A 27,226-nucleotide genomic window follows, 5' to 3' on the forward strand; every position below is an offset into this window, starting at 1 on the left:
AAAGGATATGATGTTCTCTGGACAGTCTCAATTTTGCTCTTGGATAAACCAGACCATCTGGGAGTGGCATATCTGGATCATTTGCATAATTGCTTTTACTGAAATATTTATGAAGTTATGATTTGGACTGAACTGAAGAAATTATAGTATCATTACTCGGAATTTTATATCATATTTATTGTAAAAATGACATTGAGAGTGTCATCTACTTTATCACACAGTCTGTTCTCTTGATTAAAAGCATAAGATAAATTTCACTGAAGTCTCAACCCATATGCTTCTGGTGAGCAGCTGGATTGTTTCTCTCATGTCCCCTGGAAACAGATCACATTTTCCTGTTTACTCTGGCTGTTGGGAAGCTAAAGAGGATTGTGTGGCATGTTATGTTGTTTACCAGGCTTTCCCACTAGCTTTATCATTTCTCTCCCCCTCGGTATTTTTCCTTTACCCATTCTTGCCTTAGTGATTTGGCTGTGTATGGATTTTGAAATATTGAGGAAATCCTTTTTGGAAGAGGATGTAGTTTAAATAAATGAGTAAATAAAACAAGTGGATTAATCTAAGATCAAACTCTTTCTCATAATAGCCTATTTCTAGCTGCTCCTTTTAGGATATTTGCCTTTTTTTGTATTCATACAGTTGTGCTTCTTTTCCAGCAGTAGAGTACTTTGCTCTTTCTCCATTTTGGTTTCCTCATTCCACTGCCCTGGCCTTGCTAGTGGCTGTTATTCCTGCCTTCATTCTCCAGGTTCTCACAAACTCTTGAAGGTGTGTGTGTGTGTGTGTGTGTGTGTGTGTGTGTGTGTGTGAGTGATGAGTGAGATGGGCATTTTCCGTGCAAGCCTTGTTTTGCTCTTTTCTATTTTTATTCCAGAGATTTTTCTGATTTTTTTTCCTGGGGTTATTACAGTTATATTAGTTACTTGGCTCCTGTCAAGTAATGAAATGAGCCTCCAAGGCAACTTGAGTTGTCTCCTGCTGCCACTGAGTTAGCATGCTGTAGACATGTAATTTAATGTTGACTACTCAATTAAAAGTGTAATTAGGATAGTTAGCTACCATTGCATAGAGCCTAATATTCCCACCCAGTTGTTTGAATTAAGCAAATAAACTTAAAAATGTGCAAATTATTTGTCAGGAGCTTACATCTTATTAGAAATATTGTATGAAACTATAACTCTAAAATGATAGTTACATATATTCTTGACATATTAGGGTATGAATAAAACTTTATGTTAAACAATTAAATTGATTATTACAATTTTTCTTTTCTATGAATTATCATGTATGATCAAGAAAGATAAAGCTCTAGTGAAAAAGTGACAAAAACCAGGCATTTGGGTCTATATTTTACTCAAAATTACAGTAAAATATCATGAAGCCAATCAAGTGAAGAGTAAAACAGTAGTGTCACCAAAGCACAGGACCACAAGTCAAGGATTTAATAATTAAAGCATTTGACAGTCCATCACATTCAGAAACACTTTTATCATGTAAGAGGATAAAAGAAAAAGTCATTCAACAAGGTTTAAAATGTCCTCTTATAATAACTAAATGAATTTAGCCAGATAAACCTAAGGATCTTGGGGAAGCTGTCATAAGTAAATACAGAATTGCTGCTAAAATGCCCAAACTGAAGAAGATAAATCTGCCCTATTTCCTGCTTTCGAACAGACTGAAATCTGTAAGAATAAAAAGCGCAAATGAAAGCCCATTCTTTTATGACAATAGGAAACAGTCACAGTAACAAGCCACAATTGATACAGAAGATTTGGCAGCATGGTAAAATGAGATCTAACTGAGGGAAGAAACTTAGGAGGGCTTTATGTCTTGCCAGCTTTTGTGAACATTCAAAATCAAGTCAGTGCCACCTCCTTAATGGGGCAGGGAAAGGGGCTGCTGAAACACCCTTGAGTCTGATTATGAACAGAATGTTGGGTAGGCAGGACTGAGCTAGAAAGCCCACCACGAATCATTACCAACTGAAGACTAGCAGCTTGCAGACTGAGGGTTTAACATTTCCATAAGGAATAGAAGAGAATTCTGAATCTCAAAGGCTTGAGAACCAAAGGCTTTACTGGAGCCTTACCCAGGCCAAGAGTTAATATGAAAGTGTGTTACGCATTTCTCTGGGAAACCAAAGACTTTAGGTGAAATGTGGTTTTCTGAACCCAAAGCAGAAAGATTTGAGACTGAGCTAGAAAGCCCACTCTGAATCACTACCCTTTATTCAAACAGAGATAAAGGTCTGGGGAAGTAACTCAGAGGCACAGCACTTGACTACGAGTGAGGTCCTGGGTTCACTCCCCAGCACCACACACACACACACACAAAAAAAAAAAAAAAAACAAAAAAAAACCAGAAGATAAGAAAATAGAAAGAACTTAAAATAATTTTGTAGAACTGAGGAAAGAAATAGAGAAGAATTATAAAATAAGGACAGAAATGAAACTCACACAAGAAACAAACAAACAAACAAAAACACAGAAAACTAGTGGTATGAAGAACCAGTGGTATGAAGAATACTTTGAGAACACAAAGTAAACTATCTTAAAGAATAACTGCATGTTGAAGATTATCATAAAAATACCTTGAAGATTATTGTAAAAAAAATCTGGTGTGCTTGAAAATAGAAAAATTAGGACAAGACAAAACTTATTAACAAAAGACTTTCCAGAAATTAAGGAAGACTTTCATTCATGCGTTAAACTTGCACAGGCCCCACATTCCACTTAGAAGAAGTTAAAATAATGGCCTGATAGATAATCTGATATAAACCAATTTTGTGCATTTCCTTTGGCAGTGATTCCTCTCCTAGGAATTTCTTCTAAAATATAGATCTAAATATACAAATATATGTACAACTCTCATTGTAACATGTTATAGAAAGACAGCCTGAATTTTATCAATAAATGACTAGTTAAATCATGGAGCTTCCATATGTGGAGTATCATGTAGGTATTACCAAATGAAGTTTGTGATTAAACATGAGGGAATAGATGAAGTTTTATGCCCCTCTTCTACGTTGAAATCAGCCAGAAACACCAATAAGGAGATAAACATCTACTGCTCAAAAAAAAAAAAAAAAAAAAGGAGGAGGAGGAGAAAAATAGAGAAATGAGTGGAGAAAAAAGGAAATGGAGTGTCTTTATGATAAATGAGGATCCTCCTTCAGGATAAACCCTGAAATCTACAGGATAGACAAGCAGGACCTAGAATATGAAAGCATGAAATGGTGAACCCTATTCAAGATGTTTCTAGTGGGTGATCTCAATAGGGAGGGGGCATGGATGAGCCACAGAGGATGTGAGAAGGTTCCTTAGGAGCCAGCCCCTCATCACTGACTCACAGGGGAAGTGTAGCTATTGGAGAATTAAGGTAAATGTTGTTCCCTAGTCTTCTGGCTAAGAGAAGCTGTTGGAAGTGAAGTGGAGGATGGGCAAAAGGAGGCAGCTATCTCCAGATTATAGCCAGCATAATCCTTGATTTAAAGTGTTGCCATGAGCCATCCCCACCTCTACAATGCTTTAGCTGTTCCATTTCACCTCTAGAATATGCACATAGAAGGCACAATGTGTTTTAGGAAAAAGTCTGAAATCTGCTCAAACACAAAGGCATTTAGTGGAGAGTAGTGCCTACTCTTGAAAATGTCTTCCATTTGAATGCACTTTATTTTGTCACATTGTCTGACAAAGACAATTAATTGTAATTCCAAGTCCAATGGAAACACTGCCCACAAGTGTGGGAAATTCAGTAAATTCCTGAGGGAATAAAACAGAATTAGAATCTTAAAAAGATTTTTGTGGGCTAATCCAAAAGCAGGAGGTCTATGCAGATTCTAAATAAATGCATACTGCAAACACTCAGGCACAAATAAGGAGGGGTGAAAAATGAAGAACAAAATAACCTAACCACCCCTAGAAATACTGATACAATGCCTTATTATTTTTCATTTGCCTTATCAATTTCATTTTTTTCTTTTAAGTACCTATATAATTCCAGCCAGAGCATTTCAGATAGTTATGAATGATGCTTCTTAGGTGGCTTTCTGATTATTCTTTCTAGCTCCGATATTCTTGATACACCTTTTCTCATCTTCAAAATTAAAAATTGTTGACCAGAAAATTACATTTCTTCTCAAGACAGTCAACCTCTTTCTGTTTGATTTCTATTTCACCTTACAACACCAGTTGTTAACTGATCCAAGTTTCTGTTTTAGCATTGCTTTTTAGAATTGTGGTATAAAACTATTGGCACTGCAATAGTCTGAAAATTGGCTGAATTAATGGGAAGAATTAAACTAATGGATGATTAGGAAACATAAGTACTACATAAGAAACCTAAGCATTCATGATACACAGAGTTGAAAAAGTCATTTAAACTTTCTGGGACTCAGTATCCTCATCTGTAAAACTACGGGTAGTGGTGTGGGCAGTGATAGAAGAGAGAGCTAAAAAAAATCTCTAAATGCCTTCCATATTCTGTGATTCTTATGAACCCAAACAAAAACCATACCTGAAATTGTGATCATAAAACCCTATGTATCTTTCTTGGCAGAAAGTTAATTAATTTTTAGCATGTTCCATGAATCAATTTTTTAGTGAAATATCATGGTAAATTTACATACAGTGCATGTAGAATAACATAGCTCTCCATGGTCTTGAGAGCACCTGCAAGGTTTTGTACTTGGTGGATATATGGTTCCTGAGAACCCATTTCCACACTACGACTTTTGGATTGGTGAAATTGCAAATTTAATTCTACTCTTACTGAAGAAAAAAGGAAGAAAATTGCCCGCTATTTAAAGTAACACAGACTCCTCTTAGGTTATTCAGAAACCATTTATAAAATTACTACTTCCCATTCATGAATAGCAGGCATTTAGATTTTAAAACTTTCTTTAATATCCAAAGTATTGATATGCCTGCCAGATATTTATTCTGATTTCTTATGAGCTTATATCTTCTGCCCCTTTACCACACCTGACTAAAGAATTATTAAAAAAAAAAAAGTCATTCAGTATGTCCATGCTCTTATGTAGACTGTAGATGGCTAAAAAAGAAACCTTGTACCTGTCTCAAAATATGGAGCCAATCAGGCAGTGTATTACAACAGATTAGAGGTTCACTGTCAAGCCTCATTCTTCCTGCCACTGTGCCTGAGGATGACCTTGGAGCAGAACATTCGTGAGGCCCCTAGTTTTCTGATTTCTGGTGGGATTCTACCAGTAGGAGACGGCCGCAGTATAGGTATAGCAGAAGGTGGGAAGACAGAGAAGTTGGGGAATTTATCCCTGTCTGTTCATGGTTCAGCAGTGACTGAGTTCCTCTAACAAAGACCATGACCCCTGTCCAGCAGCTTTCTCCTTAGCTCTAGGTGTTCCTGGGAAAAGACAAAATCTTTTCCTTTCTTTTCTTCATCACCCTTCGAGTGGGAATGTGCCTGTGGTTGCTAACCCCAAGGTGCTACCTCATTTCTTGGTGATTTCTGTTAACATTGCCACTCTCTTGTTTAAAACAAACAAACAAACAAACAAACAAACAACAAAACCTTCTATTAAACTCTTCTGAATTAACCCAAATGAGTTTGCAGTCCATTTTCTGCTGCCCAGGACTGATATATAATAGCTCTTCTGGGGGTACCATGTCAGAAACACAGGATTACTTTGGTGTCATTGTTACATTGCTTATTAGTTCATTTACTATACATTTATTGAACTACTTTTTTTTCAACAAAATTAAAGACTTTGAGGCACTCTAGATGCTGGAATATATTGACAAAACCAAACAAAACAAAGCACAGACCCAATTTTCAGGGACCTATTTTTTTTTAATTATAGAAAAAATGGCACAAAAGAACCAGTAAAATACTAAAGGCATTCTCCCATGTCAATAGAAGAAAGACAGCACATGCAAATCACAACTGAGGTAGTGAGTTCTTCCTGGAAGGAAGTTGATAGAATCAGGAATGGCCTCTTGGAGATAATGATGCTGATGTTAAAATAAATAGGTGTGCATAAAGTTGAAGAGGCTGATTTGCATTATTAATGGTTCCATTCACAAGCATATCATGCCTCCATGTTGTACACGCCTCAGGTTCTAAAGAGAGTAAAAATTAGCATCAAAGAGAAACTGGGAAATCTAAGGTGTCTTGGATGTCAAGTTTAAATGTTTGGACTTCATATCTTCTGGATCTAGAATCTCTACAATTATTATAGAACATAACTATAACTATAACTATAACTATAACTATATATATATTATATACACACACATATGTACATATATATTTATTTATTTATAAATTATAAAAATTATAATTATAAATTATAAATTACAAAAAGGCAGTATTATAAAAGTATATGCATTATTCAAAATATTTAAAACTTTAAGATAAAGAAATGAAGAAATAATATTTGGCTTATTTTTATGGTTCCATATTATCTTTAATGAGGACCTTAATGCAAATTATTCATGAGGAAGTACATTATTACTGGGTTTTTAATTTATTTTACACATATTTATTTTATAAATATATATTGTTTTGGTCATCTTTTTTTCTGTTACTGTGACTACAAGACCTGACAAGAACAATTTAGAGAAGGAAAAGTTTATTTTGGCTCATGGTTCCGGATATTACAGTCCATGATTGGCTGACTCCATAGCTCTGGGCCTGAGGGAGGCAGAACATCATAGTGAAAGGGCATGGTGGAGGAAAACAGCTCAGGATATGGTGACCAGGAAGCAACAGAGGGCAGGTCCGGGTCGGGGTGTGGTGAGAGAGAGAGAGCACTGTGCTCCACTCACCAAGAACAAATCATAAACCCTAAAGACACATCTCCAGTAAACTACCTCCTCCAGTCATATCCTACCAACCTACAGTTACTGCCCAGTTAATCCATATCAGTGGATTAATCCACTGTTTAGGTCACATCTCTCATAATCTAATCATTCATTTCTGAAAATTCTTACATTGTCTCATACATGAGCTTTTAGGGACACCTTATATCTAAACCATAGCATACACATATTTATTTATTGGTAAATAAAATGAATTCTTCATATGTTAGACAATGAAGGACATATTCATTTATCTTTACCATCTAACATATTATAGTTATTTAATCAGAAAAGAAGTATTGATTAAACCTATATCTAGTACTATGCCAGGTACAGAACTAACTTAGCATTTAGCAATTATATAAATTGCAACTTTTACTTATTATTTCACTTTTTATTTTTTTTTTTTTGATCATACTTGAAATTGAACCCAGAGCCAAATGCTCTTCCACTGAGCTATACCTCCAGCCCCTAAAATATAAATTTTACATTGAACTTTAAAAAAATATATAAAGATCACTTGTACAGAATAATGTGGGCATCGTTATTACTATATTTTAGATGACGGGGTTGAGTTCCAGAAACTTTGAGCAACTTGCCCAGGTCACCCCCAACCCTCACAAAAGGAAAAGTACAGAGCAATAAAAGGTCTCCTCCGATTATTGTACCTAGGAGACCTGTATGCTGCTGTGTATTTCTAGAGGAATAGATGATTCATGTCAAGTAATTTATAAGAGGAAGCTTAATTTCATTCTCAAAAGATAGGTACATAATTCAACATTTGAAAAATAAACTTGATGAAAATTATTTTAAAGATTTTTTTAAGTTATTTTTAAAATAATCTTGATAATTTCTATTTTAGGGTCAACAGTTTCTTTGGGTCTGCTTTGGGTCTACTTTCCTCCTTTATAATGAGACTGAGTGACCGCAGAAGTGTCAAGTCTTCCACTGTCTTAATATTTGCATGTTCCCTGAAAGTGCTGCATTTGGAACAGAGTGAGATCGTAGAGTGATAAATAAATAAAGCATGCACTTTATCTATAATAAGTTAAAAGGAAGCTCATACATGTTCATGCTCCTACAAAGGGTGTTTATATTTTCAATTCAAAATATTAGAGCAATTGGACATGAGGACAAATGCTGAAAGCTATACTGTCCGTGAAACCAGCATTAGAATCCACAGTAACTGCATAATTGCTGTGGTCAATATTATAAAACAAGACCTCTGCTTTGCTTTTTTTTTAATTCTCCTTTAATATTCCTCACTGATTATGATGTTTTTTCCTTCAAACTTATGGTTTGTTTATGCATACCTCCCATTCTGATTTGTTCGCCTACATTATTGTCCAAGTTCATTTCTATTTCTTTCTGTACTTTCCCTCAATTTATTTTTCTTTCCTTGAAAAAACAGGTACTATTGTACTGGAAAAACTGAAGAGCTCATTCATTAGGTCAGGTCCCAGATCATTAAAAATTACATTTTGTTAACTATTGGAAGTTTCCTCAGAATCAAAGATATATACCAACACATGTCTACTTATATGTATATAGTTATAGTCTATGGAATAGCAATAGGTGAGTGGCTAGATTAAATTATCTTATGGAAGAAAGAAACAATACTAACCTATATAGTCTCCAACTAAGGCAATGCCAAGCACATAATCAGCTCCCAGAAAATGCTAAAGTATTGAATTTTAAGGAAGGTTTTCAGTTTTCAAAGTTGGGTTTTTTAGTTAATAGTAAATTAGCTGAGGTAAAATGAAAATGTAAGAGATTATAAAAATAACCAAAACATGTAAAAGAACATTCTCAAAAAGTATATAGTATCCAACTAAGAGAATATAGATTTATATTTGTTTCGTTCATGAGTCATCATTTAGAATATGTCTCAATAGTACATTGCCTTCTTAGCACTAAACAATTACTGTTGCATAGTTAAAATATACATTTTCTGGGGCTGGGGTTGTGACTCAACAGTAGAGCACTCGCCTAGCAGGTATGGGAAGCTGAATTCGGTCCTCAAGACCACATAAAAATAAAATAAATGTATTGTATCCAACTTCAACTAAAAAAAAATTAAATATACATTTTCTGTAAAAAAATAGAAAATATGGAATTCTTGGTATTGCAGATTTACTGTAAATTCTGAGCACTAGTTTATTTAATCTTTGTTAATGAAAACTTCTTTACTAATGGTATCTGTCACTTCTACTTTTAGATCATAAGCCACCAAGCTTTTTAGTCATTGGTACCAATTAGTTGGCATTGATAGCAGCAACTAAGAGCTCATATTGTCAGTGTCTACCTGTAAATATCTGTCAAATTCAAAAATATCCAAATGACCACCAGGGTTGCTTCCTACATTCTAGGGTAAAACTATCTATCTTACTATGGCCAGGATGTCTTCATCTCCCTCTCACTTCCCAGAAGTATTTTTAACTATTGTGTTTAGGAATGATTAACATATAAAAAGGCATACATATTTAACGTGAAGTCATGTGCTGCATGAAAATGTTTTGGTCAACATAGACCACATATACAGTGGTCCCATAAGAAAATTTACTATCACCTAGTGACGCTATAGCTATTGTGACTTTGTAAAAGCAACATATTACTCATGTGTTTTAGAAATGCTGGTGTAACAAACCTACTGCACTGCCAGTCATATAAAATCGTGGCACATATAGTTACACACACTAGGTATGTAGCAGCCTGTACTATTTAAGTTTTTATCGATATATTCTCTAATGTACATGGATGAAATTGTCTAATAATGCATTTCTTAGAATGTATCCCCATATTTTAAAAATGCATAACTTTATACAACTAGCTGAGTTTGGGGATAAGAATATAGGCATGAAGCTATCAAAGCCATAAGTGTATCCTAAATATTCTCCTAACCCTTTTATTGTTATTACATTATTATAATTAGTTTGTGTGCTAAGAACATCTAGTAAAAAATCTACCATCTTAGAAATTTTTAAATATACAATACAGTATTGAGTATTTTTTTTTAAATGAGATTTCTTTCACGGGACTTTTGTACAGAAGGAAGGTGGAGTAGCATTTTAAATCTTTGATGTTAAGTTACAGGAAGGGAATTGGAGTTGGAACTAACCAGAACTCAGATTGGAGATATCACTGCCTAATCATTACCCACACAATTCTTAAATAAGGTCTATCCCACTTCCTTCACTTTTCCTGGTAGTTTTATTAATATCTCCCATTTGATAATGCCATTTGGTTCTCTTGCTTGAGATGATGTGAGAGCACATTCCTATGGGAACTGGCACTTCCTTGAGCAGTCTGGCTGCTGATTGGGGCAGTGACCTTGCATTTCCTTGGCAGCAAAAGTGATCTCACCCATTGTTTTCATTTATTTGCTGGAATAACTAGCTTGATATGAGTAGTACTGAGTTCCCTCTGACTTAAATATAACAAGAAGGGTTTTAAATAGGAGGAAGTGTTTTCAAAAGGAAAAAAAAATTCCCATAGCATAAGGAACTAAATAAATCATTAAAATACTCTGTAAAACCTAAAGAAGAATGTGCTTATTCTTCTAGAATTTACTGATATGTGGTATTAGTAATTTTGTGTGTTTTGTAATATATACTTTTTACAAATTTTTTGCTCATCTATGAAACATTATTTTCGACTCTACTCACACCTTCACCATACTGTTCTTCATTTTTCTATGTTGTATCATTTTATTATGTGATTATGTAGTTATTTCTCTAAAGTTTCTTTAGGAGATATTTTTCTCCTTTATTTAGTACAAATATTTGGTCACTTATAACTGAATTTTAAAATAATGGAAAGTTTGTTTGGGTACTATTTAACAGGATAGCAATTGAATTGCAAATGAACTAAATAACTGTGCTGTGCTTAATACAATAAGGCTTTGTACTGTAAAATTCTCAGAATGTTGACAGAAGCATACAGTGTAGTGTGCTGGAATAAACAAAGATTTTTTGTCAAAGAAAAATCAATGATGTCTACCAAAAGTTGAGATTACAATAACTTTTCTCTTTGACTTTACAAAATGAGTCAAAGCGTTCAAAAGGATACTCATAGCTATATGCGAGACCATAACCTGGCCTATGTAGACATGTGAATATATATAAATTTTCATAGATAGATGGCTAAGAATGGAGATATATATAAAATAGAGATATATGTCCTAACTCAAAAGTAATAAATATGAATTTTTCAGAAACTAGTTTAATTGGTATGAAATTTGAATACATTTGGATTTAATACAATATATCACATGCTGATACATTTCAAATTTCACAAAGGTTTTCAAAGATACATTTCTCTGGGAAGGCACAATGACAATTGACTGTAATCCCAGAGGCTCAGGAGGTTGAGGCAGGAAGATCACAAGTTCAAAGCCAGTCTCAGCCATAGAAAGGTGCTAAGCAACTCAGTGAGACTCTGTCTCTAAATAAATACAAAAATTAAAAAAAAAATTAAAAAGACACATTTCTCTGGCAGGTGTTGATCTATTGAGGATCTCATATAATAAAGTTAAATAAGAAATAATGAATCAGAATTCTGTGTAAAGCCTTGTTTTTGTACTTGATGTCTTTAATTCTATACATGAGAAATCAGGAGAAATTACTGAACAAAATTTCTTTAAATTACTGTAACTCCAGATTGGTCCAGATATTTTTTTATCTTTATGGGCTGTATACTTTAGAGTTGATAGATGGTTAAAAATAATTACTTGATGACAGGATAAAGATAAAAGCAAATAAATGTTCTAAAAGAAAGTTCGCATCTGTATCAGCTGGACTAATTTGGTAAGGTGATATAATTTGACCTAGTTCCTGAAAATGGATTATGCTTATCTAAGTATGGTATGATGGGAATACTGAGCATTCCATGTCAAACTGGATTTATAAGTAAATCTCAGAAGTAGAATGAGCAGGTTATCTGTAGAGGGCCAAGATGACACTGGAATAGCTCAAATTGAAGGAGCAGGTGGAGAAGAGCAGCTGATAACTTTGGAAAGGAAGCTTCATGACCTTGATAATATGGCAGAGACACTGAGCTTTTTTTCTGTAAGTTAGGACAAAATTATAGTCGTGAATAAGAATGGCATACAGGATATATTGCTACCCAGATTCCAGAATTTAGGCTGCTAATACTGAGGTCGTGAAAGGGGTGAGGAAGACCTGAATTAGGTATCAGCAGTGAAGATACTGACATTCAAAAGACAATACGTGACCAACTCCAGAAGAAATGCAGTCATAGCAATTTCCATGTAACTGTTTGAGCGTATGTTCTGATTGCTACCTGGTATCAGCCTCCAACCTTCAGAGTTGTGACAAATAAATGAAAAAATTTTAGGATGGTAAGGTCATGCTGGCAAGTGGTAGAAACAGAAATACAAAAATTACCTGTGTCATTTTGACACTCTATTATTTTGTCTCACAAATGATATATATTCTTTAAATTGGTCATTCAAGGCTTCCCTATCCTCTGTAGACCAGAGCTTGCGTCACTCTAGGATGACTGCAAGTGGCCCAAGCACTGAAGTCCAATACTGGCTCTGCCTGTGAATAACTCTCTATGATGATAACCACTAAGGTTTCCTTATGCATGTTGTTTAATATAATCAGGTATAACACTTAGAATTGTGTGTGATTACCAAACTCTACTAGCCCCAGGTTTTCCAAGAAAGAAGAGAAAGGGATGAGAAAGAGTATCATTTTACTCTCCCCAACCACCATCTTTATTTAGGTTTCTAACTCTGTAGTGCAATAAAGGAAGAGGAAGTCTAATATAGAGGTAGGGCATAGTGGGTTTTTTTGTTTGTTTCTTTTAGATCATAATAATTAAGAAAGAAGGTGAGAGTGAGAACAAGACAAGAGGAAAGAGAGGTTCCTGAGGCACAAATGTTAAGGACACATTTGTAATACCATCATACTAAGAAATGTAAGGCTCTTCTTTTTCTTTTCTTTTTTTTGCTTTTATTGATTTTTTATTTGTTCTAATTAGTCATCCATGACAGTAGAATGCATTTTGACACACTGTACACAAATGGAGTACAATTTCTCTTTCCTCTGGCTACATATGGTGGAGAGTCATATCAGTATCATTCCTGTCTCATTCCACCATCCTTCCCATTCCCACAATTCCTCCCCTTCCCCGACTCCCCTCTGCACAATCCAAAATTCCTCCATTCTTCCCTACCCCATCCCCACTATGGATCAGCATCCTCTTATCAGAGAAAATGTTTGGCCTTTGTTTTCTGAGATTGGCTTATTTCACTTAGCATAATATTCTCTAGTTCCATCCACTTACCTGCAAATGCCATAATTTTATTCTTCTTTAAGGCTAAGCAACATTCCATTGTGTATATATGCCACATTTTCTTTATTCATTCATCTGTTGAAGGACATCTAGTTTGGTTCCATAGTTTAGCTACTATGAATTGAGCTGCTATAAACATTGATGTGGCTGCATCAAAATGTAAGATTCTTCTAAAGTTTTGCTTTTAGTTATTTCTTTGCTTAGTCTCACTCTGAGTAGGAAGAGGCATGAGTTGTCTAATTGGATAAAGAATTTCATATCTTCTTTCCCCAAAGGCAAAATTCATCATGTTGATCTATATATTTATTTGAAAAAAATATTTAATGAGTATCTATTATGTGTTCAATCTTTCCTTCAAAGAAATAAGGTTTTAATAGCTTTGACCTTGCTTATCTTTTACCTTCTAATTTATATATTCTATAAATCTAAAATTTTAGGTATGTCATATATCACTGCAGGGAAGGGAACAGGTACAAAATTATGAATTGCCTTTTTTTTTAGTCTTCCTTTGTGTGGAAATATTTAATTCTTTGACTGTATTCTCTTTCCTAGCTAGGAAGATGTATCTAAAGCTTATTTATTTATTTATTTATTTAGGTAGAGGAATTGAACCAAATCCAGGGGCAGTTAACCACTAAGCCACATTCCCCAACCCATATCTGTATGTGTGTGTGTATAAAATTTAGAGACAGGGTCTTTAAGTTAAGATTCTTAGGGCCTCACTAGGTTGCGAGGATACCTGTTTTTTTTTTTTTTTTTTTTTTTGTGGAGGGAAACTAGGGATTGAATTCAGGGCCCTCAGCCACTAAGCCACATCCCCAGCCATATTTTGTATTTTTTTAGAGACAGGGTCTTACTGAGTTGCTTAGCATCTTACTGTTGCTGAAGCTGGCTTTGAAGTCTCTATCCTCCTGCCTCAGCCTCCCAAGTCTCTAGGATTACAGAACAACAGATCCAGCTATCTAAAGCTTTTCTAAGAAGCACCTGAACTATCTCATTTTAAAAACATTCTGTACTAAGTGAAGATTTAACTGGGGTTTTATTTTTTCTTCTGAGTGGTTACCAGTTATTTAATCTAACACAACAATTTATATGATCTATTCATGATAATAATGCATGGCTTTTTACTATACTAATAGAAAATAATATTGAATAAACAATTTTAGATTTTTAGGCAGGTTAAAAAGAGAGAAGTTTAGTCAGATAAGTATTTGGTGGTCCTTTTTAAGGTTACTTTTTGATTAGTATGAGAAGAAAAGAGAGTGTCACCATCTGCTAAGACATTAGAAACTGTTACATTAGACACACAAGGAATAGTTTTATGCAACTGATACAATAGACTGAGCACCACCTCAGAGTCTATGGCCTGAAGTCAGCTCTACCCCTTAATTCTTAATTCTAGCATGGAGAGCATTCCTGCACAATATAGGTCAGGGTTATTGGGAAGAGTCAAATAATTTTGCATGTAAAGTTGGTATCTAAATTGAGAATGGCTAAGTAAAATATACTTTTTTGTTAATACCAAAGGACGACTTTAAAAATATTTAGATGCTAAAGATCATAGCAAACAAAAAGAGGAAAGAAAAGAACACAACTCTCTCCTTAGAATATTTAAATCTTTCAGTAAGGTAGAGTAATGTCCCATGAGGAACTAATGATGTATATACATTGTAAATGTGATTCCACAATAAAATAATACCTTATCTAGATCTATATATCTTTAGTATGCTAGGATAAGATCAGTAGTAAGAAGACAAATGCATACTTTGTAAGTTTATACATTTTATTATAAATATCTTTCTGCTAAGATCACAAAATTTATTAAAGAGCAAGGGGACGGGGGCATAGGAAGAGGAGAAGTACGTTGGCTGGTAGAAATGATTAAAGTATGCTATATGCATGTATGAATATGGCACAACAAAATTCATTATTATGTATAATTAATATTCACTAAAAAAGCAACCCTAAAAATACTAAGTATATATGCCAAATTAATGAGATTATTTCCTAGGAATGAGATCAATAAAGATTGTAACTTTCTGCTGTGTATATATTTTTATATTATTTATTTTTTTAAATAAAGGTAAAAACATTCAAATGGTAAATATAGTATGATATTAATAATGAAATGAGAAGACAACTGCTCATATATTCCTTTTTCATCCCTCAACCCTAATGAACTTACTAATCAGCAGGAATTACTTTGGTAACACTCTATTTATTTTTAAAAATAAAAGAAACTCATCTAAAGCCCAATTTTACTTCTTCAAAAAAATGAATGTATTCACATATACCCAAGGAATACAAATCAATAAAAATCTGTAATAGCTAACATCATTGACTATTTTGATCTTCAAATAAATCATAGATATTTCTCTAGAGAAAGAATTGCTGCATCACAGATTTCTATTACAAAACCAATTACTGACTTAGCATTTCTGAATTATTTCATCCTTAATGACTTTATCACCTAATGTATAAAACACTGCATTCAAAATAAAGCTGGATATAAAGAGATTTTCTGAATTTATTCCTCAAAAGGCCAAGAGTTTTAGTCTGGAGGAACCTCTATAAAAACAGAACATTGTGACTTAGTTCAAAACAGTGTGCAGTTTTCTATGTGGTTTAAAAAAAAAGATAAAGCAAGGGATGTAAGATAGACTAAATCTTACAATTAAAACATGTAAATATGAAAATGAGGATAATATTGTAAATTGTGCAGAAATTGTTAGTAAAGGGATATCATGATAAGAATCATATAAAGTTTATACAATTTCTCAGCAGAAATAAAGGAAAAGGTAGAAATGAACAAAAAGAAAGAAATGAAAGGGTTGAGTTGAGTAGAAATTAGTTTAAGTTGAGTTTCTCAGGGTTTAGATAATACAGTGTGGAATAAAACACATAATGGTTCATGTCTTGTCATGTTAATTTTGACAAGTATAAATCAGAATAGGACACACTGTGAAATCATCATGAATGAAGCATGTGCTCAGCCATATCATCTTCGTTTTAATTTGCAAATTTGATTTCTGAAACTGCTTGCACTTGAACAACCACAGCAGTGTGTTGTAAAGTAAATTCATCTGAAAACATTTCCTCATGCAGTTTGTGGAGTTGCTTGGTAAAGCATACTGGTGACATATTTTTTTTTTCAAAGCTTCACTTTACCTCCTACATTCATTATGAAGCTGACAGCCTAGAGTCCAGGGAGACAGAGGAACAAGGGAAGCTGAGAATGAATTGAGAGACGGAGCAATTGTTCTATACCGTTGCTACAGATGGAACTAAATAGTTCAAAATGAACTTTGATCACCTACCTGGACACTTACTGAGAGCAACTGATGGAAGAGTACAGGTCAAATGAAAAAGGTCTAATTCTGTAGTCTTGGAATTAAATGAATGGCCTTGGTTTTGGTAGGTTTATTTGCCCTTGATAATTAGTACGTTTTCTATCATTCGTGTGTAGTGTTTTGTCAACTAGAATGTGAACTACTTGTGAATGTCTGTTGGATCTTTGTTCTCCCTCTCTCTCTCCTCTGAGAGGACTGTGAGGAGATGTTTAGCACTTGGATATTGTCTTTAACACCTGGTAAATAAGGCTCTTGAAACTGCACCCATTGTTCTGTGGGGCTCATCTCTATTGGAGATGACTGTGTTGGCAATATCACTTTTTTAAAGTTGAAATTTCAGTTATGTCCTTATGCTTTTAACTCCCTTATAAGCATTGCATTTATTATTTCATTAGTATACAAATGCATGATAGCACTTCTGTATGTAAAATAAACAAATTAATGTAAGGCAGTTACCTAAATGCCATAGGTATGGCATTGATAAAAAAAAAAAAAAAAAAGTTCTGATGTATTTTGCCCAGAATCATTTTTTAAAATGAGGTGGGTAAAAATAGTTTAGACTTATAACAATGTTTTGGAAAATAATAGAGGCCTACTTACTTTAATAAAAGAAGATTTATTGATTTAAGATTTAAGATTTATCAATTCATTGTTGAACTTTGATTGGAATTGCTACTTAGGAAATTCATAGGGAAAAAATATTAAAAAGTAAGAAGAGAATTTTTAATTACTTATATGACTAGTTTTAATTGAGAAAAACCATTGAATTATTGACAAGATGTTTGTCATCCACACGGTTTCCTGTTATCAACTTGCTCTCTAATCTGACAGAAGACGACTGGATGCTAAGAAAATATCAGACCAGGCTAGAGATTTGTTCTGTGATAAAGTGAATACTACCTGGCAGGGTGGACAGATTCTGTCAGCAATTCTGATATGAGGTAAGGGCATTAGAATAATTATAAAATTGCCGCATAATTAGAAAACAATAGGATTCAATAACTATTATACAAAGAAAATTATAAATGTTTAAACTGACTTACATGTTAGGACAACATGATGTTAGTATTTCCTTGTGCATTCCTCTACATTGTCTCTCATTTTAAAAGTAAGAAAATGAAAGAAACTACTTTTTATTCATATGGCCATTTTAATTTAAAAATTGAAATAAAATATATAAATCACCTTAAATTACTTTTGAAACTCAGTTGCTCATGCCTAGATATGGAGGCAAAGATCGTAGTGAAATCCCTTATGAACATTCATCACAGGTCTCATTGTTACAAAATTAAAATTGAAGTTAACATCTGAAGGCCAGTGTATTTTAGTAACAATAAATATAACTCTTTTATTTCTATTTCTTCTTTCCTGCTGATAGTTTCTTTGCTTTGTGTCCTTTAGATTAGATATAAATATTGAATAACATAATTATATTTAAAAGTAGTTATTTTATACTCTTTATAAACAATGGAAGTAGATTTACTTTTCTGATCATATAAATGTCACTTTATTTTTAAACTTAGAGCAATACTAAACTATAAAGAAAAAGGAAAAGCTACTTATAATCTAACTACCCTGAAATATCCACTATTAATCTTTTTGTGGCTATGTATCATAAGTCCAAATGCGTAATTTTACATAAAGTGGATTATGTCTTATATACCAGATTAATTTTCTCCTATTTTGTGTTATATTAACACATCAAACACATTCTATTTTCCCATGGAATTTAATTTATATTAGTAAATTTTATTCATATTATGTTCTCATATTGACTATACACATATACACATACTCCTAACTTTGTTTAGTGTTTTACTTTTAAAAAATGTTTTTATACTCTATACATTTTTCTACACCTTATTGTTTGTGAAAGAAAACTGTGGAAAACCTTCTAATTTATGTAGAATATTTCTAATGTGTTCTTAAATTCTTTTATTGATGGGCATTAATTTTATTTCTGGTTTATGGCTACCATGAAAAGCCTGCAATAAACACCCTCATATAAATGTCTGTGTGAATTGTATTTTTATTTCTTCAGGCATATTCCCAGGTGTGGGATTGCAGGGTCAAATTAAATTTGAAAAGATATTTCTATATGCTTTCTCAAAAGATGGTACCACCTGATATTTCTATTCTCAATATTTAAGAGGACAATTCCTCCCACTCTTCTAAACAAAAGTTCTTCATGCCAGTCTCATAAAATGATATTACATTGTTGTTTAGGTTTTCATTTCTCTCAGTAGTGCATCTGAGCACTTCACCATTTACATATGGTCCTTTCTATGTTTCTGTATATATATAATGAACAAAAGATAATGTAATATTTCTCTTCTCTTTATGATTTCCTTAACAACTTACAGAAATCCATATTATGTAATAATTCAATCTTTATAATATTAATTGAAAATGTTTCAACTCTATCTTCGGTCTAATGACTAATACAAGTTTTGTTTTTTAAAACATCATATATGTACACCTTTTCTAATACACCTTCTGCAATTTTAGTCAAATTTAAGGTAACATTCCTAGTCATAAATTACATATTTAGTCTCCTAAACTTTCTGGAAAGATTTATATTATGTAGTTTTATGTAAGTTTATGCCTGTAGTCTATCTGGACTTTCCTTTGTATATGTGCAAGAGAGAGTTTCATTATTCATTTTCTTTCAATTGAATGTATGTTTCCTCTGGCCCCATTTTAAATGGATCACCTTTTCCCCCATTTAATGGGAATATCCTAGATGTTTTTAGACTCTGATTATGGATTCTCTAGACCTTATGACTGATCTATTTGTCTGTTTCTGTACAGTTTGATGTAAATTTCCTACAGCAACTGTATAGTATTATTCTCTTTTTTATTGGTTGTTCACAACATTACAAAGCTCTTGACATATCATATTTCATACATTAGATTCAACTGGGTTATGAACTCCCAATTTTTACCCCAAATGCAGATTGCAGAATCACGTAGGTTACACATCCACAATTTTACATAATGCCCTATTAGTAACTGTTGTATTCTGCTACCTTTCCTATCCTCTACTATCCCCCCTCCCCTTCCCTCCCATTTTCTCTCTCTACCCCAACTACTGTAATTCATTTCTCTCCTTGTTTATTTTCCCATTCCCCTCACAACCTCTTATATGTAATTTTGTATAGCAATGAGGGTCTCCCTTCATTTCCATGCAATTTCCTTTTCTCTCTCTTTCCTTCCCATCTCATGTCTCTGTTTAATGTTAATCTTTTTTTCCTGCTCTTCCTCCCTGCTCTGTTCATAGTTGCTCTCGTTATATGAAAGAAGACATTTGGTATTTGTATTTTAGGGATTGGATAGCTTCACTAAGCATAATCTGCTCTAGTGCCATCCATTTCCCTGCAAATTCCATGATTTTGTCATTTTTTAGTGCTGCGTAATACTCCATGGTGTATAAATGCCACATTTTTTTTATCCATTCATCTACTGAAGGGCATCTGGGTTGGTTCCACAGTCTAGCTATTGTGAATTGTGCTGCTATGAACATTGATGTGGCAGTATCCCTATAGTACGCCCTTTTAAGGTCTTCAGGGAATAGTCCGAGAAGGGCAATAGCTGGATCAAATGGTGGTTCCATCCCAGCTTTCCCAGCAATCTCCATACTGCTTTCCAAATTGGCCGCACCAATTTGCAGTCCCACCAGCAATGTACAAGTGTACCCTTTTCTCCACATCCTCACCAGCACTTGTTGTTTGACTTCATAATGGCTGCCAATCTTTCTGGAGTGAGATGGTATCTTAGGGTGGTTTTGATTTGCATTTCTCTGACTGCTAGAGATGGTGAGCATTTTTTTCATGTACTTGTTGATTGATTGTATATCTTCCTCTGAGAAGTGTCTGTTCAGGTCCTTGGCCCATTTGTTGATTGGGTTATTTGTTATCTTATTGTCTAATTTTTTGAGTTCTTTGTATACTCTGGATATTAGGGCTCTATCTGAAGTGTGAGGAGTAAAAATTTGTTCCCATGATGTAGGCTCCCTATTTACCTCTCTTATTGTTTCTCTTGCTGAGAAAAAACTTTTTAGTTTAAGTAAGTCCCATTTGTTGATTCTTGTTTTTAACTCTTGTGCTATGGGTGTTCTATTAAGGAATTTGGAGCCCAACCCCACAATATGTAGATTGGAGCCAACTTTTTCTTCTATCAGACTCAGAGTCTCTGATTTGATATCAAGCTCCTTGATCCATTTTGAGTTAACTTTTGTGCATGGAGAGAAAGGAATTCAGTTTCATTTTGTTGCATATGGATTTACAGTTTTCCCAACACCATTTGTTGAAGATGCTATCCTTCCTCCATTGCATGCTTTTAGCCCCTTTATCAAATATAAGATAGTTTTAACTTTGTGGATTAGTCTCTGTGTCCTCTATTCTGTACCATTGGTCCACCCGCCTGTTTTGGTACCAGTACCATGCTGTTTTTGTATAATATTATTCTCAGTCAGCATTAGTAAATTTTCCTGCTTTGCACTCCATTTATTTTATGATTTTATAGTTAATAATGAGGTCACTACATGTAACTCCAAGAAAAGCTGTGTTGTAATTTCCAAGATCATTTGTATTTGATGTGATTTTTAATTCCCATCAAAAATGCATTTTCTATTTCTACTGCTCTAATAATGTGTGTTTTAACATAATAATCTTTATGTGGATTCCAGAATTTCTTGTTGCATTTATTCCTAAATATTTTATAGGTAATTTTTGCCCTTGCTGCTATAAAAATAATTAAGCATGTTTGCAGTGTAGGTGCTTATTATGAGAGTAAAGCTATAGACTTTTGTATATTTAACTTCTATCTGTCCACATTTCTAACTCTCTTAATTTGAAAAATGTTTATTAGAGTCTCTTGGGTTTTCAGAATGCCTAATTTCAGATTTAATAAAACATATTTCTGTCTCACCTTTTGTAATATTTCTTTCAGTAATATCATTTGCATCATTTTTAATTTGGATGAAGAAAATTTCAACAATAATAGTATTCAATAAAAATTTTGTTTCCTAGAACATGAGTTTCAGTTTATTGAAAAAATATTTTTAATAGTAGTACAGAATAAGAAAGTATGTGATAAAAACTAAGATCTTGGATAAAAATATAATATTCCCTTTTTTAAATCTTCAGAAGCTTGCAAATGCTTGGGAAAACTTGAGTTTCCTAATCCATTATTTGGATTGAAATTAGTCTATTACAAAAGTAATTAAAGACAAGAGTGTTTATAACATTGACTGCTACAGGACCTACACAAATTGAATCCTATTAAAGAAGTGCAAAAGCACTAATAGTTTAGACTTTGTGCTTCATTAATTCTCACTAAAGCCCAGATCTGGCAATGAGACCTATTGGTCTTCAAACACAATAGTACATGTTCTTCCCCTCTGATTACTAATTGAAGGAGACACCCTTGATAATGACAATTTTCAGTTAACTCTAGATCTCTTAAAAGGCCTACTACTTTAAAAAAGAGTATGTTAAGCATTTAATCAAAAACATTATGGTAAATTTTCTCATCCTAGTTCACTTCCTAATTAGAGAGACATTAGTGTCTAACAAAAGGTAAATCTAATGTAACAACAGAGTCATCTGTGATTGTTGATAATCTGTGGAATGCTAAGTAGTGTGAAGTATTAGTGTCATTTGCCAACAATAAAAATGTTAATTTATGTATCAATTCCAGGTCTCTGTTAGCATTCATATAGTTACAACAAATGGATGAATGATACATACATATATACCTACACAAAGGCAATTATTAGGAGAGGAGAAAGAAGGTGTATGAGGTTTACAAACCTCTTTTGAAGATGGCTGTCGTACCTGAAAACAAGTTCAATTGATACACATGAGGAACTGATAGGACAAATAAAATACGGTTCGTGTTTAAAACATGTCTCTATGTCTGTATGTGTTATATGTGTATTTGTTTTTTTCAGTCCATTTATAGTGAATGTTGTAAGCACAAATTTATACAATAATTCTATAAAGCAGTACAAGAGGGGCCAAGGTACTCTCTCTTTTGGCCAAAGGAACTCTTGGCTCATACAGTATTATGTCTTAGATACAGTTATTTTGTAAATAATATATTATCACTGTGATATTTTAAAAAATATTGCTTATGCTGTTTATTCAGCATTTATATTCTAGTCCTCCTTGAAGGGTAGGATTATAGTTGCATTTAAAAAATAAAATCATGTAAATGAATCATTGTGTTAAAAAATAAAATCAGTAACCTGTGGAGTTTCACCACCTTCTGCTCTTTTTACCATTTAACAGTTTTTTTCTATTGCCTTTTCCTCAGAATAGAGAAAGGGGGGAAAGCTACAGGGATATAGTATTTAAAGAAAAGCAATTAGAGCAACAAAATAACTAGATTTCTCAAGTGTCTCTGAGATATGGGAAAATAAGACTTTGAGAAGAGCTAATGATGGAGTTTGAGAAGTGAGAATAATGTCTCATACTCACAAGGACTTAGGAAAGAAGGGTTAAAAATTTAAAAGTAGTTACTTTCTGGCATTTAAGTGAATGAGGGAAAATAATCAATTAACTCAGTGCTGCTGGACTTTCATGTAATCAAAACAGAAAACACTGAAATTTCAATTTTGGTTATCTTCTTAAATTTTATTTCACCAAGATAAAGCAATAGACTAGATACTGCAAGTAATAATAATAATAATAATGATAATGATAATAATAATAATAACAATAATAACAACATTATTTATACCTCCCAAGATATCCTTGCATCAAAATTATCAGAGCATTTTTGTTTGTTTGTTTTATAGAACATGTACCTTAATCTGTTACTGGTGGTCAAATGTATTCTCTAGCCTTGATTTTTGTTATAAGTTCAACTTAGTGGGAGGTCAGAGATTAAATCAGAATAACCTCCTAGGTGCATTTTATTACCTTATGTTTTCTAGGTGCATTTTGTAATGTTATATTTTCCTCTTAAAATTGAGAACCACAGCAACTTCATGAAGAAAGAAGTGGCAATTGTGTCAAAAATCACAAAATCTACTAATGTTGAAAATGTATATACACTGCTATAGAAATATATAGGAAACTTAAGGAATTAGAATATATCTATGTATTTATAGTTTTAATGTATAACAAAAAGTATTAACAAAAAAAAAGTGTCACAAAGCCATGGTTGAGGAGAAAGTATTCAATAAATAATATTCTAATGTCTTTTTGTGGGAGGGGTGTATCGGGGATTGAACTCAGGGTCATTCAACCACTGAGCCACATCCCCAGCTCTATTTTGTATTTTATTTAGAGACAGGGCCTCACTGAGTTGCTTAGTGCCTTGCATTCTGAGGCTGGCTTTGAATTCCTAATCCTCCTCTCTCAGCCTCCCAAGCCACTGGGATTACAGACATGCGCCACCACGCCCAGCGACAGAATCATTTTTAGTAATTACTTCCAAACACTACTGAACACAGGACAACAAAACAAGCACCAGTGTTTTAGACATTAGTGGGGAAGAATAGAAGAAAACAAATATTATTTAATTTCTGGATGAATTTTCTCCATTAAAATAATTAAGATAATAGAGGAAATCACAGAGGTCAAAATTATATGATAGATACAATACACTCTGTGCAACCAGACAAATCTGGATTAAATAAATGTTTTTCCACTTATTTCAGACAGACCACATTTATTACAATTGCATTACATTAAAAATTGGCAAAGAAAGAGTGCCCAAAGAAAATCATAAATTTTTGTGCTAAAGAAGGGATCAAGCTAAAAATGGAAAGTTATTTACAAATAGAAGATGTTACGCTAAATTTTTGCAAAAAACATATAATGTGGAATCTGCCCAAAGGAATGATTATAGATGTTAAGTGAACTTATTAGAAAACTAGCAAGTGAGTCATTCTTAGCTTTAAGCAAGTCTAAAACAGTTTAAAGTAGAATGGGATTCATCGCTGGCAATAGGCAGAGTATAGAATTCCTGGGAGAGCCTGGAACAAGTTTGGTTGCCACATAGCAAGAAGCCATACAGCTAGGAGAACTGCCCAGCTCCACTAGGGGACAGCTGCAGCACAGGCCCCATACCTGTGCTCATCACTCACTATTCACACCCCCAAAGCAAGAAGATGCTGTCTAGCTGGTGAAGAATAAACAAACACCTCCAGGGCTGTTTGTCTCCACCACAGCACGATCACATCCCTTAGTTGCTTGCTCATGTCCCTTCCAGGTTACTAAGAAATATAGGCAATTTCAAGCTGCAAGGGAGACAGAGATATTAAGACTTTATCTTTTAGTCTGATGCACAAGAAGACATGCTCCAAGGAGACTGGGTGAGAGAGGAATAAGAGTCTATGATATGACTCTTATTCCTATGGTCAGTCCTCTGCATTGGATATTAAATATTTATGTCCTTTGGTTCCATTCTATTATTCCATTAACAATATCAACAACATGCTATTGAAATTACCCTATCCTTTTACAAAAGGAAATATGTTCAGGTTCTCCCCAAAGACTCATTTAGTAACTGTATTCCATATTGGGGGGATTGTCATTTCTCCTATAAGTCAGCCACAATTCAAATCGATATAAATATACATTCTGTTATCTACCACAAACAGGCCCTATATAAAATATAATGGGAAATAGCGAGTAAAATTAATATTATTAATGTAAATGAGTACATAGAGACATAATAAAGCAAGCAAGAAAAGCTAGTGCAGTCCTGATTTCTGTAATTGGTTACAAGGTCCTAGTTACAATTAACTTAGTTCTTTCAGTGTGTATTGGTTTTTCTTTAGATTTTAGCTAGAATGTCAGTTCTTTGGCATCCTATCTCTAGAGGAGTGATCTAAAACTTTAATGCTCTAATGATTTGGGCTTGTGGATCTACCCAAATAACACTAGTCATGGCAATACAAGGGGATAATACATTATGAAGCAGCAGTTTCATTGTTTGTGATGATTAAGACCAATTTCCACAACCAAATGAGTAAATCCTTCCTTTCTTTGAAAGCTGATTTATGGGAATGAGGACCCATACCAGCCTGTTGACTACCACATATTCCAAATCAGTGGAAATATTTTTTCATATTAGAAGTATTTGTCATTTGGGGGTTAAAATCTAAAGTGGGACTTTCAAGCCTTAGTTATAGGCTACCAAATATTTTCAAGTGGATTGTTAGGTGTAACTGCCTATCCTAACTTTTGATTCCCAGAATATATCTTCTGGCTTTGGGAAAACTAGCACCATATATTTGATGCTGGTTCAGAAAAAAAAAAAAATCCTAGCTTCACTGATTATTTCCCAATTGGTACTTGAACTTCTTTTGACCATTTTATCTTTCAGTGAGGTTAATTACTTCTAGATGATGGGGTACCTGTTAATACCAGTGGATTATAGTTATTATCCCATTATCTTTATGAATTTACTGCCAGATAAGTTTCTTATTCAGAAGCAAAAATAAGAGTATGCCATATCTGTGAATAAAGAATTGAATAAATCCCTAGAGGGTGGTTCTGGCAGAAGCATGGTGGACACAGTAGGAAAATCCATAGCCAAAATAATTGTCAATTCCAGTGAGATCAAATTGCTGCCTCTTCCGGGATCGAAGGAGTTACATGCTCAATCTATCACCGACCAGAAATTTTTTTTCCTACAAAGTGCGGTGCAGTGCTAATGCTCAAAGCTGTCCATCACAGCCACAAGCATGGACAGTAGTTTCATCCAGTGATCTTCAATGAAGAAAAGTGCATGTTTTTGGTCCATGTATAACCTTCATTCTTGCCAGACTAGTGACCTTTTTCATGAATATGCAGTGAGTTGATTGAAGAAAAAAGCCGACTGACATCCATTGCAAGGAGGCGTGGAGGGGTGTGGTTCAGAAATAAATTAAAAGTGTGACTGCACAAAAACCTGAAATTCCCCTTTGTGATTTCCCATGACCATAGAGCCATAACAGCCAAGTTCAGAGCTGCTGGCATTGAAGCCTGAATGAGCTATAAATGCTTTGTTTGATAGTGGGTCTTACCCAAGGCTGCCAATTGACTTAGTTTGCTTAGTAAATGGAGCAGATGAAAACAGCTAGAAACCTGTATGCTTTTTGTACATACAAAAAGTTCCACCAGCGTATGTTTCTTTCTTAGAATTAAGACAAGGCATAGTAATTTGTCTTTTACTTTGGAGGTTATATGTCCAGGGTGATGGGACACCCAGAATCTCAACATGGTAGGAGTCCCTTGAATTTTACTGACTATAGTTCCCACATCCAAAACTCAGGAAGCTTGCCTGAGACTTAAGGTCCTGATGATAAGAATATATTGGCATTCCGCTATTTCTACAGCTGTCCAGTTGGAAAAATGACATGAGCAAAATCTCTGCAGAATGAACTACAACACAGGGCACTGAGGGCTCCCGGGGATTAAACTCAGGGGTATGCAACCACTGAACCACATCCCCAGACATATTTTTTTTTAGAGACAGGGTCTCACTGAGTTGTCTAGTGCCTCACTATTACTGAGGCTCGCTTTAATTTCGAAATCCTCCTGTCTCAGCCTCCCTAGCCATTGGGGTTACAGGTGTGGGCCACTGCACCCAGCCATTGCCCTGCTCTCTTTAACCTGAGAAAGTCAAGAGAAAATACAAGAGGCCAATTGGTTTATAAAAAGATGTTCACCTCATTAATAATGAGAAAAAAATAAATTCAACAGTGAAAATTAACCA

The 27,226-nt window shown here is 34.0% G+C and overlaps 1 protein-coding gene across 3 annotated transcripts in view; it reads left to right on the plus strand.

The window, feature by feature from the left end:
* Thsd7a (thrombospondin type 1 domain containing 7A) overlaps positions 1–27,226 on the plus strand; it is a 399,002-nt gene that overhangs the window by 161,743 nt on the left and 210,033 nt on the right. The gene's annotated exons all lie outside the window — the stretch shown is intronic.

This window comes from Ictidomys tridecemlineatus, chromosome 2 (genome assembly GCF_052094955.1).
Source record: "Ictidomys tridecemlineatus isolate mIctTri1 chromosome 2, mIctTri1.hap1, whole genome shotgun sequence".
In the NCBI taxonomy this organism is placed as follows: Eukaryota; Metazoa; Chordata; class Mammalia; order Rodentia; family Sciuridae; genus Ictidomys; species Ictidomys tridecemlineatus.